This window comes from Neurospora tetraspora (assembly GCF_033439725.1).
Source record: "Neurospora tetraspora strain CBS 560.94 chromosome Unknown B0H65scaffold_5, whole genome shotgun sequence".
Lineage (NCBI taxonomy): Eukaryota > Fungi > Ascomycota > Sordariomycetes > Sordariales > Sordariaceae > Neurospora > Neurospora tetraspora.
In genome coordinates, this window is record NW_026944387.1 from 3,735,470 (window position 1) to 3,741,469 (window position 6,000).

Below are 6,000 nucleotides of genomic sequence, written 5' to 3' on the forward strand. Positions count from 1 at the left end.
TAAAATTCTTAGGATTTATTATAAGCCGAAACGGTATTTCTATAGATTCAAAAAAGGTAAAAAATCAACCGTACCCTTTAACCTAAGAAGAATCCAATCCTTCTTAAAATTTTATAACTTCTACTAAAGATTTCTTAAAAACTATAATCGCATAACGCATCCCCTTACGAATTTAATATAAAAAGGAAAAATATTTATATAGACCGATAAATATTGAACCGTTTTCGAAGAATTTAAAACAATATTCGTAGAAGCCCTACTATCAAAATATTTCCTCTATAACGTTAAAACAAAAATAAAAACGGACGCTAATAATAAAATACTAATAAAAATACTATCCCAACTCTAAAAAAATACAGAAGAATAGCATCCAATTACTTTCTTCTTAAAAACAATGTAGGGTGCTGAATACAATTACCCTATTTACAATAAAGAACTACTCGCCGTTATTAAAGCCTTCCAAACGTAGCGACCCGAACTCGTTGACCTTCAGCAAAATAAACCGTTTACAATCATTACTAATTATTAAATACTCAAATATTTTAATGCTAAATGCTTCTTTAATTTTTAATAAACTAAATAAATAAAATTCCTATCCTAATACTATTTCGAAATAATTTACCAACCCAATACAAAAAATATAGTAACTAACGCATTCTCCCGTAAATTTAAAAAATTTAAAACTTAGAAAAATAAAAAGGATACGTACCATACACTTTAAATATTTAAACCCATTAAAGAAAGAAGGGTCGAAATATCCGCAATTACTTTAATTTCAACAAATAAGGGTCTTATAAAAGAATTAATCCCAATTATAATACTAAATAAAAAGGGCCTAAAATCAAACTTAATCGAACCCAAAAGATACAAATTAATAAACGCTCTTATAAAAACTAATTGCAAAGAAGAATTTTTAAAAATAATATTATATTCGTACTTATAATTTAAGCCCTAACTTTATAATATTAATTAATAAACTTTTAATATATTAAGATCGTCTAATTATCTTCAAATTAAATAACTTACATACCCATATTATCAACAAAACTTATTTAACGTTAACTATAACTTACCTAAAGAAAAATAAAACCCGAACAATTTTTAAAATATAATACTAATAATTATATATAAATAAAAATATTAACTGCTTTGTTAAAAATCATATAATATATAAAACTAATAAAATCCCTAAAAATAAAATACTAGGCTTACTTTACCCAATTCCCCCGCTAACCGGGAAATAAACGTTTATTATTATAGATTTTAAAAAAATACAAAAAAATGAATATGATTTCGACAATATATTAGTAATAATTAACTACTTATTAAAATTATCCTAAATTACCCCTTATATAGAAAACGCTACAGCTCGCAACGCCACTCGAATATACTATAAAGAACCTTACTATATTTATAGCATACGGGAAGAAATAATTTCCAATAAAAGACTATAATTTACGTCCGTATTTATAAACGAAATATTAAAACTAGTAAAAATAAAGTAGAAACTAACTACTACAAGACATAATTAAATAGTAAACTAAACGGAGGTTATAAATACTTATATTAACTAACACTTCTAATTATTTATTAACTATTATTAAAACGATTAGTCCGAAACCATCCTAACCCTAAACGCAATATAAAATAACCTTTCCTAAAATAACATAAACCTATCTCCCTACGAAATTATATTCAAATACCTAATAAGAATACCCTTCAATTAAAAAACTCATACCTAAAATCCCAATATCCCCCGGACGGAATAATTAACTAAAAAATGAATATTGAAATATATTCAACGTATATATAATTATATCGAATTCGTAAAGGAAATAATATTAAAAACACAAGAACAATATCAATTTAAACTAATAAAAAACGGCAGGAACCTGATTTTAAACTGGAAAACAAAATTATTATTATTAAACTGCTCTAATCTACAACTATTTGACCTAATAATAAACTCAATTTCCCTAGTATTCGCAACTATTATAAAATTATTAAAAAAATAGGGTACTCCTACTATTTAAAATTACTAAAAAATTAGAAAAGCACCAACGTCTTCTACGCGGACCGCTTACAAAAATACAATAATAACCCGCTCCCAGGATAAATATTCGAATACCCCGGACTAATCAATACGGACGAAAATAATAACCCCGAATAAAAAATCAATAAAATTACAACTTCCAAAATAACTAACGGAAAACTCTTTTACTAAGCGGATTAAAAAAGCTAAGACCCTAATCCAAAGTAATACCCCACCTCTAATTTTAAATATATACCGAAAGCACTTTAAAACTTTCACAAAACTAACCCAGATACTCTAAGCCCGCTCCTACGGCTAATAAATTAACTCAACGAAAATATAAAATAATACAATAACAATGAATACCCTAAAACGGAAAGATTGAAACGTTCGCAACATATTACAAAGAAAAAATAAATAGAATTTTATGTATTAATTCTATATAATTATTTAACAAAATTCGCGAACGAATTTTTTATATACAAGGAGGTAATATAACAGCGCTTATAAATTAAATTTAGGTACTATATACAAATATAATTTAAGAGGGTACTAAAATAAAGTATATAAAGGATTCTAAACAAAATACAATCTAAGGATACAAACTATTCAATTAGCCATACTAAGACTAACTATAGGGTAAATCTTAGCACGTATAGGGTTTACTATCTAAATAAAGGGGATACGAATAAAGGGATTAGTTAATAGCGACCCGCATATGGGTCCCGCTATCGCTTATGCAACTAGGGTATTTATTTAGGTCTATATACTTGTACCTAATTCTCTTCCTCTTTTCTTTTCCCCATTTAAAATCTTCTATCATAAATAGAATCTTAGCTTTGCCTTCGACTCACCCATACTATGGCCTTGCAATAATACTAATATACTTGTACAAGCGTGATTCTACGAATGATACGACAATAAGACTAGAAGCTACAAATCAAAGTAATATTAAGTGTAAAGAGGAAAAGAAAGCAGTTAAACGAAGGCATTATAGTTCTGGATATATAAGTCAGAACTGCCACTCGTCCCCGCCTTCCTAATCCGTCCGGCTTATCGATAAGAACATAAGCCTCATTCCATCCAATATATTATAATACCCTATACCCAGCACCCTATTACCTAGTAGCCAGTACTCTAGTAACCTATCCAGCTATGCTATAATATCACCCTCCCCTTTGAAAGAAGGTTCAGCCTCAAAGCCGAAAGAAAAGAAAAGAAAATATTATAAAATAAAAGAAAAGCAATCGAATATATAAGCCTATTGTAACGTTTAGTCTAATCTATTATATTACGATGAAAGTCTGAAAGTCAGAACTCTATGCCAAATATCGCGACGTTTCTTCAATCTAGTTATCGCGTACCAAGGCCCAAAAAAAAAAAAAAAAAAAAAAAAAAGAAGCCAAAACGTTAAAAAAAAACTTCCTCCAATCGGACTCGAACGGACCGCGTCCTAGGTAGAGGACAAATGTACTAAGCTAATACGATATAGTATTGTAGGCTATTACGCTACGCTACTGCGCTATACACCATTCTACGGCCCGTTAATATCTCTACCTAATATATATCTTTATAAACCTAACCTCGGGTTTCCCTCTTACTTATTCTCTCCTTTACTTCTTCGCTCGCTTTATTTTCCCTTTCTTCGAACTATCTTCTAATTTATTATTATCTTCATATTTTTTAATAATCGCTCTACTATCTATCGCTTTCTTCTATACCCCCAATCTCTTCGGGGGTCCCGGCTTATCTAGGTTATTATTATAGAATTCTTTCAATTTTCTAACTGTATTCTTAAAATTTTCCGCCAAGTACTATTCGGGGTTTAGATCCTAACCTTTTTATTATACCTAATACTTCAACTTATCCCCTATTAATTTAGATATTAAAATTTCTTCTACTTCGAATTGCTCTACTTTATTTCCGTCTCTTGTTATTAAAATCCCGCTAGGACTTTCTATCGCCTACCCTAAAAGTAAATTATTTTAATCCTTCCTCAATTTATTTATATAATAAATTTAGGCTCCCTACTATTCGTTAAATAATTCTAATTTATAAAGGACGCCTTTTATCGCTCTAATCCTATATAGGATATATATTTATAAATAATTAAATTTATCGCCCCGCCGATTTATCGATTAGCCCTTCTTTATAATAAATATTCTATTTCCCACCCCGAAATTTAATTCCCTATAATATTTATTAGTTTACCTAATTTACTATTTTTAAGCCCTATATATTATTTTCTGTACCCAATTATAGTATCCTTTTAATATTTAGATTATTTTTTAAACTTCTAATTACTATAATTACTTTTTCATTCTATCCGTTCTTTTATTTTAATCGAAAGGTATACGTATAAGGTATTTAAAATTTACTTCGTATAGCGAAAGACTTTCTAAATTATTATAGGGTAATACTACCTATACTATATCTAACGTTGGGATAGCTCTTAACCAATCGTTTTAATTATAATTAAAGTATAACCTTAATTGTTAATCGACGTACTAATTTACAATATCCGCTTAGCTAACTATTTATAAATATCCTAATAACTTTGATTTCTAATTAATATTTAATATAATAGCTAACTCCTACGTAAACTCTAATATAAATTATAAACATCTATTATTTATAATATCCTTCGGTAGGCCGTATACCCAATTAGGGCTTTCGTAATATAATTAAGCTACTTCTCGTACTATTATAATTATAAAATAAAATATATATTAAAAAACCTTTAATAAGCGGTCCATTATTACTATTAGGTTATTATACCCTCGTATTTTTTCTTCTAATATTATTTTAAAATCGATTATAATAAATCTGTATACTTAATAGTCGGCTTCTATTAATTAAAAATATAAAAGGATCGGTAATTTATCTCGAAGAACCTTACATGATTTATAAGACCAATAATTATTTACGTATCGATCCACATCTCCGATTCTTCCTAGCTACTAATATTATTTAATAATAAACTTTCGTATTTTATTCCTTCCCGAATAGGCTGTTAAAAATATTTCGTAATAAATTTATATTACTTTTATTCTCAGAATTTCCTTTTTTAATATAATTCATTTATTATTATAGAAGAGTAGGAACTCCTATAGGGTTAGATATTTATCCCCTTTTTCCGCCTTTATCTAGTATACGGATAGGGATTCTTTATTTCGGTTAGCCTCCAATTATCTATTTATTAATAAAATAGGGGTTTCTTTATCCATTTAGAATATAGCGTTTAATTCTACGATAGGGGTTTCTTCTTTATCGCCTACGTAAATAAAATATCTTCTATAGGGCTTTAGTAATCGTAAAGTCTTCTAATTATCCTATTTTTATAAAACCGTTTTAAAATTCTCGCTTTTATATAATAAAGTATTAGCGGCCGTATTATCTTTCCCTAGCCGGTAGATTATTTCAAAATTATATTCCAAACATAATTCTAATTATTCCGCCTATTTTAAATTAAGTAAGTATTTCGTTATAAAATATTTTAATTTTTAATAATTTATAATTATTTCGAACGTCGAGGGCCCCCCTTTTAATTCTAATCTTTTAATTTTTAATAATTTTAATAGCTATTAAAAGTTCTTTATTGTAAATAAAGTAATTAAATTTTATTAGTACTATAATTTCTAAATAGAAAATTACCGGGTATTAATAATCGTCGTTTAATTTTTAGTAGAGGATTTTAGTATATACCTAATTAGAGGCGTTAATCTCTACCCGTATTTCCCGTCTAAATTCGAAATATATTAATACTAGGGCTTTTAATAACGTCTCTTTTAAATTATTGGAACCCTTCTAATTCCTCTATTTATTAAAATATTTTATCCTTTCATATTAGGTTATTAAATAGTTGTATCAATCTCCCGAATTCCGTTACGAATTTATAATAGAAATTATAAAACCCTAAGAAGGCTTATACCCCCTTTAAATTCGAAGGCTTTAGCTAGTCTTTAACT